General features: G+C 39.5%; 1 pseudogene; it reads right to left on the bottom strand.

The window, feature by feature from the left end:
• Positions 1-3,767: 3,767 nt before the first annotated feature.
• Positions 3,768-16,877, bottom strand: LOC139474397 (uncharacterized; annotated as a pseudogene).
• Positions 16,878-17,495: the final 618 nt, after the last annotated feature.

Raw genomic sequence — 17,495 nt, 5'->3', positions numbered from 1 at the left:
TGCACATATTACTGTAGGTACCGTCCAGGACACAGAAGCGGAATGCTGGGAGGAACGTTGTTTGCTAGTCTGTCTCAGTCACCTTTTAACAACATATGCATTTGGCATCTATTCTAAGACAATATGAATGTTAGTATTGGACTACCAAGGTCATGCGAGGAGACACTTTATCAGATATACATGTACCACAATCTATGTGCCTGAATATACCATTATACCGGGACAAAACGATGAAACATGTTCATGTGTACTCAGTGTCAGAAAAAACAAAGGTATGAATTTTCGGGAATGTCACTTATTTGTAACTGTTGTGAACTTACATTTATTGTTCTTGGGCCGCAGTTAAATGTAAACTTCCATTTACTGTTCTTGTGAAGCAGCTATATGTAAACTTTCATTTACTGTTCTTGGGAAGCGTGTTCTCGTACCCGTCTTTGATCTCAATGTACCTTCGCATCAAAACTGAACCGCGAAACCGGTATGTTCTTGGGGCCACCATGGACATTGAAGTGCTTGCAGCCGGCGTTGGCTCTGACGTAGGAGGGGGGGGGGAGGTCGCTTCCATGGAGACCCTTCACGTAATTTGAAGCAAAGACTCCTGTCAGGTGTGGATCCTCTCCATATGATCCCTGTGCAGAAACATTAATCACGTCTATTTCTACGAAATCGAGGTAAGTGCAGATGTATATTTACTGTAAAAGCAATTCATTGGTGATATCAGGACAATCAATGACAGCGAAGAATGGTAATATTGAACAATAAATTTCAATTCTACCTGCGTCATGTTGTACTCATACAGGTAATAAAAGCGGAAAAACACATTTCCATAATCTTAAGAAGCCCATGAACGATAGCGACTATATCATTAGCATGTATTTATTAATTACTATAAAAAAATTATGATACCAGGTGTTCGCAAACGATTGAGCATTCCTTGGCCCACCAGTGGCATCCGTCACAATCACATAGTGAGTTGTTTACCTGAACACATGGTACATGTCAAAATAGGGATTTGCATCGGACATATTTTTTGTCACTGATGTGTTAAGTCTATAGATGTCTTCCACAAACCTTATGAAAGGCTTTACTGAGTCATTGAATGCTGTAACCATTGTCAAATAACTTTTAAAAACTCTCTTCGTAGAAAGAGCTGGTTCGATTGTACCTCAAGAGTTGTGAAATATAGGCACCGGAGTCATCTATCTTGACATACAGTCTTGAGCAAAGTATATTGCCAAAATTGACCAGTTTTGCCAGTCATTTCACAAAACGTTACAAATCCATGCGATGCAAATAGTTTCAGTTGTTACAGACAATGATGTTTGGGGGAAGGAGGTTGCGTCTCCACTCCCAACGTCCCCCAGAGACACTCTTTATCCCAGGAATATGGTTTGATACCAAGGCGTGGTATAGCAGGGGCGGGCCCAGCGTTAGAGCCTTCACCCCCACGCGACATTTATGGTATGATCTCGTCCAGGATGACACGACCTACGAGATCGTTGACACTGTCCTCCCAGTGTAGAGTGATATTTCTAATGGGGTAATCCCCCAACACTAGGGGAACGAAAACGAGAAGCAGAAGCATAATGTGGGGACGACACAAAGACAGCACTGACTATCCTCTCTGTAAAAATCATCTCTCTGGAAACCACAGGACCAATGAAGCGGAAACTTCACATGCTTCATCTCACAAATAATGACATGTTATTTCATTCACGAGGTCTGAATCTGATTTTCAATGTGGACGCTGTGACACCCATATTGAATAACCTATGTATGATTAACAAAACATATGGTCACTAAATGAAGTGTTCATGTGTTTTCTAACATTGGTTAATTTCTCCCTCTATGATAGCCACGACGCCTCTATTGTTGTACTCACGCTTGTTCAAAAACACTGAGTACTGTTGAAACGAACTTTCTAAGTTTCCTTTGAACAATTTTTCCAAGTTTCTAGATATGCAAATAAATCATATTTTTCGCCAAAAAAATGACAAAGCTAGAGTTCTTAAGTTTATTCCACAAACCTTGCACATTCCATGACATGAACGAAAGACATCCATGCGGAACCCGGCCATCCTCTAAGCTCCCAGAAGTATCGTGCAGTGAGTCGTCTTCCCGCCTCTCGGTCAGTCCATGTGCACCCGGTTGTGTTTTCGCGAGCTGTACAAGGGAGTTTGTTTCCAGATCATATGTAATAGTTTTCCCACTTTTAAATAAAAGTTTATGAAATCGCAATCGACACCTCTCACCACGTTCTCTAGCCTCATCCATCAGCACTTTGAGGTGTTTGTGTATCTGCCAGACAGCATAGGAAAAGTCCTCGGATACCGAATAGCCAGTGTCTTTCAGGAGTTTTGTTTTGCCAAGTACAGCTGATTCGACATTAAAATCAAGAAATTTGACAGTAATTGATTTACCCCAGTTAACACGATGAGCTCTTTCAATAACCTCTTCAGTATCAATTTCCATAGTGTTTTTTTCAGAATTTCTCGCACACAATCTTCACAATCTTTCCAGGTTTTCGGAATACCGTGGAACAAAGAGATTGTTTTGTCGACTTGGATTTTCAAGGTAGTCCAGTTTCGTAGTGAGTGTTTCCATTTCTTTTCTCAGGGATGTATTTTGTCTCCATATGATCACATTTTGAGTTCAAATCAGTAACCGTTGTTGCAAGTGAAGTCAGCCTTGCAATCATAATTGATCATTTGGAAGACAAATCAATCTGAACCGTATCAACTTTAGTAGAAACCAACTTTATTTCAGACAACAGTCAGATTTATCAATATCTGTCAAACCTATTGGCGTTGACTGCCCTTGTTTAGCTCCACTGTCTCAGGACCAGGTTCTATTCCAGAACATAATAACAGTATCTGTACGTGTAACCGGAATGGGTTGGTGAATGAATCCACAAACGCAGGTTGATTTATAGATGACAGTTGTTTAATTCAGCAGAATTAAATGAAAAGAGGCACTGTGAAAATAAATACACAGAGTTAAAATATGCACAATACCTACACATACAAATACAATATTACATTATCTTATGAAAAAATATTAGAATTGTATATGATCACATACATTGCTATGATCAGTCGTAATTAGTTTTATCATATTTTTGCTCTAAATATTATGAACATTTGTCATATAATATATTGACAAACATAGCTTGCTTGTAGAGTTAAACTTCTGTCTGCTATGGGTTTCGCAGATTATAGTTGAGTAGTTCGTGCAAATACATCATCACATGTCCTTCCACAGAGGTGGTTGAGGCGGTGGCTCCTGTTGTCATTGTAAACAAAGGACTTGTAACAGATCAAGACACTTTGCTGACACAAAAAGCTTCAAAAGCATCACAGAGGGATGGTGGCGGAATCAATGTGGGATAAATTCACTTCAACCATGATGTAACCGTAAGACCTGAAGACCATATAGTTTGCAATAACGTTGTACAGACTACTTTTCAGTAAGACAGGTCAATCAATGGCGTCCATTTTTAAGATGTGGAGGAAGGCAAGACTTTGCCTCTCTGTTTCACACCACTAGTTTGGGTGAAGGTTCCTGTTCTTGCTCGCCAAATGTCAATCGATACACATATTTAATGTTTGTATGATCTGCATAACGTCAAACTTTGTGTATTGTAATAATATTCACAAAGCTTGCCCACAACCAGAAACGCCGACCTGTCTCAATCACGCATGCGCGCCACTATACCTATGAGCAGTAACTAAAACGAAATAAAAAAGACAGTCAAGAAGAAGCCTTACTCAATATGGGCCAAGAACTTTTTGTCCATTAATCGTGAATCGGACTGAAATGACATTAGATTCAATAGCTGGTTTGGCGTTGGGCTGCTGACCTCCTACCCATAATGACACGACGGCTGAAACGAACAATGAAAAATAGTTGAATCATGACGTCCACGTTTGATGGCTATTTTGAAATTGGAAACACATGACTGTATCAAGAGGTTGAATGATGTGGACAAAATTGTCTAAACCTACTGCCATATCAAGGCATCACTTTCTTGTTTCCTGCAACACGAAGGGTGAGTGAACGAGATCAGTTGAATGCCGTTTTTGGACACTATTTCAGTTATATCACGGCATGCCAGCTTGATGAGGGAGGGAATCCCATTCTATTTAGATAAATATACAGGACTCTTTTACTGCCACAGCTTCGTGTGTGTCCAGCATGAATGCCACAACACAACTTATAGCCATAAACTCAAATGTCTCTGAAAGGATAAGAGAAACTATATGCTGCGTTTGTGATAAGGTAGGTGGCGATGGTGACCTTACCTCCAAAAAGAAGCCACGGAAGCGAATGGGTATTTATCGAAACAAGCGAGGACAGATGACTTTGTGACATCTTTCCATGGCAAAGCGCAATTTTGATCCTGTTATTAACTTATAAATCTAGATTCGATTATTAACTGACCTTGTGCGATATCAGTGTTAGTGTGTAAAACAACATTAGGTATCTAATTTGTTATGAATCATAATCAGTTACAAACTGGAAGAAGCTCACTTGGCTCAACAATCCATCCATCCTCGTCAGTCCACACTACCATGGCTTCTGCCGAGATGGTGAAGTTCCAGTGTATTCCCAGCGGTGCAAACACCCTGTTGAAGGCCACCAGCTGAAGCTGTGGAACCACCACAGGGACCACAGCCCAGGATATATACGCCTGGATGACCTGAAGTAAGAAATTCTCTTCCCATACGTACAGACATATTTCCTTAACAATCGGTCTTGATATAATATTACGAATATTTTTTTAGGGTAAGCCTCAAAGGCTGTATTAGGTTCAAGCTGCATTTTCATTCACTTAGAAACTAGAAATCACCCAGGAATACTACAACGCCTGCTCGAACCGCCTAATTTATGACAAGAAGAAGATAGTTCATTGTTTATTTTTCGTCATTCAAGATTCGTAAAACAGATAAATGAGTCCATTATCCGTCATTCAGGAATGGGAAAGGCTTTAACTGACAGCAAAAGTATTTGTTATTCGTCTCTCAAAATGTTTGCCATGATTTAGTTTCTGAGGTGACGTTCCCAATATTGTCAGACAATACTACGACAAACTTTTCTCATTATTAGATAGGTTGTATATTATTCAAGAAGGGAAACATTGCTGAGATGTTCTCCATCTTGCAACAAATTATTGCCGGATTGGTTGTTAAGTGAATATATACACCTTTCTCCATGTTGGGAGACTGGTATACATACGTGTAAATCGTCATCGATCAATGATATTTGGTTATTCGGGACGTTTGAAAGTCAACGAAAGATGAAATGCTTCGTTATTCGTTTTTCAGGAAATCGAATGAGTATAACGAAATATTTCGTTTTTCAGCAAGTGGTTATTGCATTCATGTATAGGACCTCTGACTATAGTTCCTGCTAAGTGAACTCTTTTGCATATTTATTGGTTCATGGTACCAAGTTCTTCATAATACAGGGGGGCACGGGTGGCCCAGTCGTCTAAGGCGCCGCGATTCGCTGTGCAGAGTTGCGTCCCTTGGGAACGCCAGAAACCTATGATTGTGGGTTCGAATCCCGGTTCGCCCCGATTATGTTTCTAGGTTTGTCAGCACCATATCCGTGGGGTTTCACCGAAGTGTTAAACGTCCAAGACCTGCATCATTTCGGTCTTCGTTAAACCCAACTCACTCACTCACTCACTCAGAAGGCACTGTGGCACTAAAGCAAACCGTCTGTGTGATAAATGTATTAATCTCACTCTCCTTCTTTGCTGTGCAGAAGGGTTGCTTATTGTTCAAACTACTATGAAAACTGGCATCCTGGTAATGAAGTAGTCTAACAGGCCAAGAGTCGTGTTGACTGTCGTGCCTACTATGTAAGAAATATGTCATCAGAGGTTTAATGGTGAAGGTGTCTACTTTCATAAGTACATACCTCATCGGCATCAAAAGACCCTCGATTGGTTAGTGAGACAGAACAAGTGATGTTGTCCCCAGCCGTCACCTGAGTGGGACACTCCAAAAGGTCATAGGAGAAACTGGTGTAGGACAGACCGTAGCCGAAAGGGAAGAGAACTGGATACGTGGCGTACCGGTATGTGCGTCCGTTCATTGAGTAGTCCGTCATCTGAGGTAACTTGTGAAAAAATGTACTCAGATAGCACAACTACATGTACTAAGGTGACAGTTGTGAAATGACTGCGATGTCCATGCATGTTTGACTATTACTCCATTAAAGTTTGTTATAGAAACATATTATGATTCATAAGTATATGTAGCTCATGCATGTAGTTCAGGACGACATGTCCGGCTAAAGGGAAATAAGATGACTGGGATGTCCATATATGTTTGACAATCACTGCATTAAAGTTTGTTCTGTAAAACATATTACTCTTCATGTGTATGATTCAAGTATGTTTGATCCTGGCAGTATTAAACTCTTTACCCGCGGTCCAAAATCGTATCAACCACCAACTGTATCACGAAATACTTAGGTTACATGCGCAATAGGTTTTACGGAATCCAATATATTTACAAAGCAAAAGAAATAATTTCAGCTTTGACGTGGTTAAATTTTAAATAAATATTGAAAAATGCGACAGCTCGAATAGTATATTTAGCTCTCGATTAACTGCGAAACAGCTTCCATTCGGTGTTATAGTGGTGAACATTATATAATGGATCACTGAACATCAGTGATGACAGCAGGTGTTTGTGCGAAGGGTTAACATGTCATGATCTACCGATACCGCCTGCCATTCATACATATAAGCAATCGAAAATAGTGTAACCATACATGATTTTGTCAACATACGGAATTGATATACAATGGCCATGTAACCGGAAGTCTTCCAGCAGGAACTGAGTTCGGTCCCTCCGCCAATAGTACTCGCCGCAGTGCCTCGCCTGTTGCTTGTGCTGGGAAAAATAGTTCCATGATAACCTGAACATTGGGACTCTCAACAGCCCATGTAATGTTGAGCGGCCCCGCGTTGAATAGAAGGAGGATGATCTTGGCACCAGATGCTGGAAAGAGTAGATAAATAGTACAACATTGTAACTTTGACAAGTATATTAAACATACTTTTGCGGCTGATTTTTCTATTTTGTTCCCTCCACGAAATGTATTCCATGCAATGCCTCCATTGTTGCGTGTGTCTTGGCAAAATAGCTTCATGATAAATTAGATGTTTGGACTTGCAGCAACCAATGTGATGTTGAGGAACCCACCATTGAACAGAAGAAAGGTGACCTTGTAACCAGAAGCTGGTTGGAAAGAGGTAATGATACCCAATCCTGGCGGCAGTAGATTGTGAAAGTGAATATCGTGGGAGTAATGGTAGTTGGTTTTGCAGTAGAAAGAAGTACAGAGAAATAACACTGATCATATGATGACATTCAGTGATATCCTACATGTCTCAGTTTCGACTGACATGTCCTGCCTCCACCTACCCTGACCGAAGGTGACAGCATCCTGAAGCAGCTGTAGCTGTAGCCCTGGGAGGTCCAGGTTGGCCCTGTCGTTGCCTTCAGATTCTAATTCCTGACCTGAATGGAATATCATGGAGCATCGATTACAACGTTTTATCCAGTTTACAATAGAATAAACCATGTTTGAATCTCCAACTAATTCCGAATCTGACCAGGGTAGAGAGGACTATTTTCTGAGTAAATACATTAAATAAGTGTTTGATATTAAAACAAAATGTGGCAATATAATGTTCTGTAAAATCGAGCAAAATATTTTGAACTTTTGTTTATGATTCAGAACATTGTGTCAACTTAACGTTATACACCAGTGACTGGAAACACAATTCATATATATCTTTGCAGAACAGGCAAAATGTTACACCTTAAAAACGCTGACTTTTGAAAACGTACTTAGTTCTTATTTTATTGTCACTACATTTTTAAAGTCAACTATAGCGAAGAGTTATAGACAAGGGTCCCTAGCAATAAAGAAAGACCAGTTTAGGTTCTCCGAACAGTATATAAGCTCACCTGTTCCCAGACAAACGAAAATGAGATCAGAGCCACTTGCTGCTGTCTGGACTTCCTGGGAGTTATACTGAGTGCAGTTGTTGTCCGTGCAGCCTGCCCCATACCTCACTGTAGACCAGAGATACTGTATGCCTTGCAATGGGTTGGTGGTGTATTCGAGGTTCATGGTGGGAGCATAATCTCCGAACAGTTGGCCATTGGTCCGACAACCTGTTCAACAAGGATTTATTGTTATGTACTGGACTCTGCCAGTATCATAATGCATCATCATCTGCAAACTGCAATCTTGGCATGTTTTCCAAAATGTAGAAGTACGACAGGATATGGCGGACAGCTGGATCATGACTGACTGTAAGTGACCCATTAACACTATTTTCATCTCAGTTTTGCTGGTTACGTTCTATCTGCTTCATCAGATATTGGACACATATTATTCTGTGGCGTTGACAGTTTGTGTTGTGAGTTGTACGCTGCAAACATCTTTTCCTAACGCATGTACCTACCGACACATTCTTGTAGCTTGATGGATTTAAGGGAAGGACGTTTTGGTTTTTCAGCAACACAAATGTCTTCATTGCTGCCTCAACAGACAGGTTCCTGTGAGCCATACTCTGAACTACCGACATGTTTAGTTTCGTGTATTTCCGGTGGGTCGAACTCTCCAAGCCTCATTCTGACACTGAAAAGCTCCTTAACTCTGGTCCTGACCTCGTCTTCGGTCAGCTTGCCTTGTTTTACAGCATCCTCTGAAATACATGTACAGTAAAGTACGGTTATAACGAACTCAAGGGGACTACTTATTTTAGTTCGTTATAACCGTAGTTCGTTATAAGCATATATACAGCAGAACTACAGCAAATAGTCGTGACCAAAAAAGTAAGTTCGTTATATCCGTCAGCTCGTTATAAGCGTGTTCGTTATAACCGTAGTTTACCGTGGTGTCCTTGCATGCCTTGATGTTTGCAACAATGTGTCTGTTGTGGTCATAAACAATTGTTTGGATCAATGTGCAGAGTAATGTGTCATGTTTGTTTGGATATTGTTTAACGCCGCACTCAGATATATTCCAGCTATATGGCAGCAGTCTATAAATAAAAGAATCTGGATCAGACACACCAGCGATTGAAATCCTGAACATGAATCTATACAATCGAGATTCGATGACATGCATCTACCATCGACAGCGAACCTGATCACCTGATCCCGTCAGTCACCTCCTACGACACTCTTTGATTGCTGAAGGGCGGTCGGGTAGCCTCGTGGTTAAAGTGTTCGCTCGTCACTCCGAAGACCCAGGTTCGATTCCCGAAATGGGTACAAAGTGTGAAGCTGAATATTGCTAAAAGCGGCGTTAAACCATACTCACTTACTCACTCACTTTGGTTGCTGAGGCCAAATTCAAACCCGCATCTTCACAGGTCAAGTCAAATATCTCCACTTTTTATTTTCTTATTTTGGAGAACAACATAGGCTGTACATGGGCCACGTACGGGCAATAGGGTTCGGATATATACACTAGCCAAAGCAACCTCAGCTCTGTTGGTAAACCCTATCTACAGACGGGTAGATAATTCATGCTTATGTGTAATTACTCAGTACCATTGTAATTGGATACGTTTGACTGGCAACAGGTTATTTTTTACATTGTAACAACTGTCTACGCCTTGTGATATCTGATTGCTACTTCAACTCTTATCAACACCTGAAGGTTATTTATATCATAATCTATTGACATTTAAGATTTATTTCTATGTGCATCAGATTGCATGATTTAACGATGGCCATGGGCTCAAAAGCTGTGGCGCCAAAAACTGCCTAAGCAAACATTCATTTCCCATCATTTTGTTATAACGTTTGTTACTCAATGTACAAAATACCACTGTTGAATAAAATGGACATGAAGCGTGCTTTTTCGGTAACAATCAGAAAATACATATTGTGGTCATGTTCGGAAGACAATTGTGTTTTCAACATCGACACTACTTACCAATTGCAAAGAAGACTGGATGATCGTCGTGATAGGTCAATTCGAGGTTCAATCCAGCCTTCACACAGGATGCGGCTGCGTCGACAGTGTTATTGAAGTAGTGTTGATTCGCTATGATTTCAACAGCACCTTCGTCACTGACCACATAACCTTTGAAACCCCATTCGGTTCTCAGAATATCCATCAGAAGCTTCTGGTTGGCACATGCTGGAACTCCGTTGATTCTTAAAAAATAATTGAATCAAATGTCAACATGATAATATCACTTTATTTGATGATACCAGCTGGCCTAGAAGTCAATGAAATAATGTGTTACTGTCCGGGGAGTATTTGAATCAGTGTCCAAGATGAAGACCATTTTCCCGCGTTTTCTTTGAAAAGGATTGTCCATTTGGACAAAGACCAAACTGTGCACAAATGCCAATTCCATGGAGGTTGAATCGACACAAAAACCATACTTTGAAATGTATCCAGCTACAAATTCAACAGCTACCTTTTAAAACAACTGCCTCATCATCATATTCGTTTACCCCTCTCAGCACTTGAAAAATAAACGTATGAACAGCTGCAAATACGGAAGAGTCTGACAGAATGTGTGAAGTTAGCATATTATTCAGTCACAATATCCCGACCTACAGCATTTATGATACTGTGTCATTACTTCTTGCTGAAGACAGATCATAACAATGTCCGGATTCAGAAGCAGCAATGGAGCTTCACTGCACGTTGAGAACAAATGGGACATTGCCTTAACAGAATCATCTTAACACAAGTAACAATAGCATCATTATGTGAATAAAAGTTGGGTTTATATATAATCTGGACAAGAAATTGAGAGCATGATGAAAGGCATTTAACCCAGATAGCTGAAAATGCTGCATGGGCGCGCCTACATATATGCTAAACATAGACTGAAAGCAAATGTTGAAACATACTTCTTGTTTCCGTGCTCTCTTTAATGTTATTACTCACCTATTGAAGCTGCACATGATACTGTAGGTGCCGGCCATGACACAGAAGCGGAATGCTGGGAGGAACGCTGTGTGCCAGTCGGCCTCAGACACCTTTTAACAGCATATGCATTTTGCATGAAGCAATGAATAATTATATTCTGAGACTATATGAATGTTGGTAATGGACTACCAACGTCAGGCAGGAGACCCTTCATTAGATCTAACCCAATCTATGTGCTTGAATATATTTTTCTCTAAATTCTTATATTGAAGTTTAAGAGATTTTTCAAAAAACTTCAAAAGTAACGTTTACATAGTTTACATAAATTTTGACCGGAACTACTTTTCATGGGTTAATCCCCGCATGGAACAATTTTCTATTCTCTCCCCTTCTTACCACGATCGTGATGATCGGCAATGTCGGACAATACATTAACGCTACTTTTTACTCTCAAGTTTTCATTAAACACTTATTTACATATTCGCATTACCCCCCGGATGCCACAGGGACAAATATGTCCCTCCTCATCTACCCTCACTTTGAAGCCAAATACAAAAAAAAAAATACATGACATAAAATACTCATCAAGGTTCTGTGGGAAATTCCCGGTTCTTTGATATTATCCAATATACGTTTAGGCTAAAAGAAAATTACAGAAACTGACCTCTGAAAAAAATCAAAATAATGCCCGGACAAAACAATGAAAACATGTTCATGTATATTCAATCTCAGAAAAATAAATTATTCGTCAGTGTATTTTTTAACAGTTAAATGTACATTTCAATTTATTGTTCTCATTCCTGACCTTAATCCCACGTTACCTTTGCATTAAAAATGAACCGTGAAACCGGTATATTTTCGGGACCACCATAGACATCAAAGTGCTTGCAGCCGGCGTTGGCTCTGACGTAGCGGGGATCACTTCCCTGAAGACCCTTCACGAAATTTGAAGCAAAGACTCCTGACAGGTATGGATCTTCTCCATACGTTTCCTGTGCAGAAACATTAATCACGTCTATTTCTACCTGTGCATAAAAGTGTCTATAATTAGTCTCAATTGACATGGTATGGATGGTTGGTTGTTTGGTTTGTTGTTTAACGCCGCACTCAGCAATATTCCAGCTATATGACGGCGGTCGGTAAATAATCGAGTCTTGACCAGACAATCCAGTGATTGACAACATGAGCATCGATCCACGCAATTGGGATCGATGACATGCATCAACCAAGTCAGCGAGCCTGACCACCCAATCCCGTTAGTCGCCTTTTACGACAAGCATAGTCACCTTTTACGGTGACTATGCTTATAAGGATGGAATCTCATGACAACATGCTTCTGATGTATCTGCGGAGGACAGGTTCTCCCTGTTTCCTTTTTAAAGTGGATTCACGATTAGGTATTTATCCCCTATGATTATAAATAAAATTGTGACTGTCAATTCATATGTTTTTCCCTTTATTTTGCCCTTGTTAAACCTGGAATATGGCAGTTAATGTTATTGTTAAACAATGATTGGAACCGTATTACATTGTTTCTGTTGAGGTTCGATAGAAGCTCATTGCATTGTGTTTGGACGGTGATTAGTTGTCAGGAATGTAGTACTATTTAATGTGAACAGTTGTGAGGAAGTTACTATATTTAGAAGATGGTGTGATGTGTAAATCCCCGGATCACCATGGACTGTGATAAAGAGTTATAGAAACATGTAGAATATTCTATGTTGTGATGGCACTGAGTGGAAATTTCTAGTTTGTGTGTTTATTTGTTAGTTGTTAAAGGCTGTCCTAAGCAAACTTCCAGCTATATGAATGCAGTGTGTAAATAAACAAGTCTGAACCAGACAACCCAGTGATTGACATCATGAACATCGATCTACGCTATTGGAATACGATGACATGCATAAAGAAGGTAAGCGAGTCTGACCAGCCGATCCCGTTAGTCGCCTCTTACGACAAGCATGGGTTATTGAAGACTTGTTCTACGATTTTATTACACCCAGCTACAGCTTTTAACTATTCACATGCCCCAGTGTTTGTTCCTGTTCATATGTTCTTATAATGAGGGGGAAATGTATATGACAACAAATTTATGCAAACTGTAAACATAGAGCCTCATCACTTGATATCACATGATATTGATGCGAGCATGAAATGGATGCTAAATTCCGGGTGTCCTGTGCATAAACAAGGTGACGCAGTTTTGAAATGATATTATGTAAATGAACTGCTGTGACCCAAAATCATATCCTGGAATTGTAAGACTACAGTCTGGGTATTATCGTTAGCTTATTAGTTTTAACGTTCAAGGGTAGCTCTACACGCAATAATAACACAATGCACTTTAGACCAGGTGTCGACACTCGGATTAATTTGGTGTTAAGTTAATTTCCTGATTAACAGTATTATAAGACCGCTGAATTATTTGGGAAATGAAACTTCATGGAAGACTTTAGACACAACTTAGTCTCCTTATATTCCCATATATATATATATATATATATATATATTTACGTGATTGAAATATTAGGTAATCGGTAACGATAACTCCTTACAAAACAATGAGGTAACCCCATGCCTCTGATCTAGTGGAAATCGTGCAATGCTTTTGGCACGGATTGTGAGTAATGATTGTGGAAAGGGTTTTGTTGCTTATATTTAGGGACCGACCATTTGATATTCTGTGGGGGAGGCCTGTGATTTTGTCTGGAGATTAGATACTTATATTAGAGACAAGAAATCCCACAAGTAGAGTCGACTGCACGATTTTCCGACGATTTCATGAGCATGAGTTTATGAATAACTATCAAATAATGATGATGTAAGGGTCAAAATTGTTAAGTTATTATTTTCAAAGTTCAAAATCATATTTCTTTTTGTTTTGTTATCAAAGTATTAAAAATGTAAATCATATTTCGTTTTTGGCAAGTATTACTTCATATTTCATTTTTTTTCCATTCCAAATTTATGTTTATTCATTTTAATATGCCAAAGACCATAACTGCTTTGAGTCATATAATATTTACCAGGTGGCCTCAGAAATTATATTTTTTTCAAAGATACTAGAGTCTAAGAACAATGGTGAGTTTGATGAATTTTGTTATATATATTATTTTATCATTATCTACATGTGTTTAAATGTTTTAGAGCAATAATTTAGTTATAAAGTGTTTTTCAGCGTTTGTTAACGTATATCATGTCACTAAAAAGTAGTAAATTTTATTAGGTTAATCCATTTATAATGTCACTATAATTATTTGCATTTATTCATCATTTGATCAAAATAGTAATTATTGTTTATTTATTTTGTATTTCAGTCAATCTGAAAATAACAGTAATTAAGTGAACGAGTGAGCATGGTTTTACGCCGTGTTCAGCAATATTCCAGCAGCGGGGGACACCATAAATGGGCTTCACACAATGTACCTATGTCGGGAATCGAACCCCGGTCTTCGGAGTGACGGGCGAACGTTTTAACCATAAGGCTACCCGACCGCCCCAACAGTACTTAAGAAAAGAAACCCATTTATGTGAAAAGAAAAGAAAAGAATGTGAAGAAAAGAAAGAATGTTAACACTAAAGAATAAAGAAGTCATATATTAAAGAAAGACTTAAAGTTATTAAAGATGATACCACGAAAACACCTTGAAACAATGTGTTTTATGGCAGACATTGAAGCATAATCGTTCCTGCATCAATCTTCTTTGAGAAAGATGGCTCCATACATGAAAAGAACTAGTACTCTATAGATATATTAGAGGCAAACGTAGTTTATGAAAACATTTACATATGCCTTACTGGTATTATTACTTTTCGATAGTGATTCATGAACACATGCTTTGAATCGTTTAGTCGACTCTGCATCATGCAGAGATTTCTGTTGGATATGGAAAGGGTTTTGTCGCTTCATTACCATATATTGTATAGTTGCTCTGGGGATCATTGGACTTTCCATTAGCATTGTCATTAAATATTAATGTAATTGAAAACAAAGTTCATGGTGAATTATATATTCAGACCATGTATTTTTCATGAGTTCCCTACCCACAAAAACTAAGTGTCAATAGAGTCTAAGTATATATGTCACACAGATCAAACAGATGATGTTACTTTAAAAGAACAAACGTATTATGATTTAATATATATTTTACAGAACCGTCATTTGCAAAGATATTATGAAATTATACATTCATTGCATTGACTCTAGGCAAAGCGTTATAGACTATAACCTCAAAGATAAGTGTTGAATAAATGTTAAAAACTGTCTCTGACATTATTCATGGGATCACGCAATATGTCTTTTTTCCTAGTCTGCCCATGTTTAAAAAAAGACAACAGGTATACGAGCTTGATTGTAGGTAGTCCATGGCCTAGTTTCTGTCACGGTTTGGATACTCGCTGATGTTTTCGCTTCCCCTTTGGCGTTTCACACCTGATTCCTACCCCCTTCAATGTCTCTCACCTGATTCCTGTCCCACCTCGGGTCTCTCACCTGATTCCAACCCCTTCAATGTCTCTCACCTGATTCCTGCCCCACCTCGGGTCTCTCGCGATGTTGATGACTGGACTGAAACAGCTGATACCCTTGCGGTCGCCATATGTCCCGTACCTCGTGTAGTTGTTATACTTGACCCTCACCTCCTCACCCGTGGCCTGAGCTACCCGGAATATCAGATCAGGGCTACAGGAAACGAAACCGGTTTTTATTTCAATATCATGGCAATAATTGATAACGTAGAATGGTGTTATTGTCATATATTAATAGTACGTGGGTCATATTGTACAAATACAGGTAATAAAAGCAAATGACCATAATCATAAGAAGCCCATTGTACAATTCCGACTATATCATAATCATGTATTTATATACCAGTTGTTCGCAAAAAGGGTGTGTGTACACTGGAAATCCGTGGCTTCCGTCACAAACACACGCAAAGGCAAGTCAATTGTTCACCTTAACAAACAGGAAAAAAACATGGTACAAGTCGAGATAGGGATTTACAAGCTGGGCTTGGTTTTGACAGGCTCGCTGACTTGGTTGATGTACGTCACCGTATCCCAATTGTGTGGTTCGATGCTCATGATGTCAATCACTGGATTGTCTGGTCCAGACTCGATTATTTACAGACCGCCGTCATATGGCTGAAATATTCCTGAGTGCAGCTTTAAACATACACTCCATAAACCTTATGAGAGCTTTTCTGAAGCCTTGAGTGCTGTAACCCACATCAAGCAACTTTTGAGCGGAGTCCTATGACGCTCATTGAAATCCCCGTAGAAGGAGCATGTTCGATTATACCTCAAACATTGCCTAGGTCTGATGGAATACTGCTTGACAATAAAGGGATAGCCATCCTTCTTGTCATAACGTCTTGAGTTTATTGTTACATGTCCCAGTTTTGTCGTGAATGAATGAACGTGCAGTTATTCAGGCGTAATGACTAAATGAGTTATTTCATATATATCACAGCATGTGCGTACCCCCCACCCCCCCCCCCACACACACACAAAAAAAGAAAAAGAAAGAAAAAAAAAAGAAGAAATGCCTGATTTTATCATTGAAGTAAGATTATCATTTTTATCATTATTACCCAACTTACATCGTGCAACATTATGCAGAAAAGAGTAATTGTATATGTGTTTGTCCTGTGGTCTTACCTAAATGAGGCTCCAAGTCCTATGGCCTGGGGAAAGGAGGTTGCGTCTCCAGCCCCAACGTCCCCTCGGAGACACTCCGTATCCCAGGAATATGGTTTGATACCCAGGCGGGGTATAGCAGGGGCGGGCCCAGCTTGAGCGCCTTCACCCCCACGTGACATTTGTAGTATGATCTCGTCCAGAGTGAGACGACCTACGAGGTCATTGACTCTATCGTCCCAGGGTAGAGAGATATTTCTAAAGGGGTAGTCCCCGACCACTAGGGGAACGAAGAGGAGAAGCAGAAGCATTGTGTGGGGATGACACAAAGTCAGTACTGAGACTGAATCTTATCTATAATTGCTTGCATATATATTGTGCCGTGACCCGTTTTTCTTCTTAGATAAATCGTTTAACTATTATACCAAGGGACCGATCTGACATTTCAAGAAATAACCTTATGAAAATAACATTATCCGGCCATAAATATTGTACCCAGGCGTGAACACAAACAATAAGTTATTCATGACATGCACATGGAAATAAGTTAAGCAACACCCGTATGTTCTCAGACCGGGCAACTTTAATGAACTAGTGCATGAGATGTGTAAAGGATTTCCATACCAAATAAATTATTTAGTGAAAAGGGTTGAGGAGGAACAGAGCTAAGATTACTATAAAATAATGTGTTTTGTTTTGGAGATGTTACCGATTTGGAAAATGACTTTATTTCATCCAAAAACAATGAATGTCACTTTGGTTGCACAGACTAAACTGTCTGTACCATGCACACTTCTGGTTCACGGAATTGAAGAACAATGTCCTGTAAGTCCAAATATTGACTTTCCATCAGTATCTTGTGCAACCTCCCTGAACCCGAACAACTGTTTCAAGACGCCTCCTCGTTCTTTGGATCAATCTCTGGATTT

Source organism: Haliotis cracherodii, unplaced genomic scaffold, assembly GCF_022045235.1.
Source record: "Haliotis cracherodii isolate W230 unplaced genomic scaffold, xgHalCrac1.p SCAF_3, whole genome shotgun sequence".
Taxonomy (NCBI): Eukaryota; Metazoa; Mollusca; class Gastropoda; order Lepetellida; family Haliotidae; genus Haliotis; species Haliotis cracherodii.
Note: the sequence above shows the minus strand (reverse complement) of the source record. Positions and strands in the feature narration are given on the sequence as shown.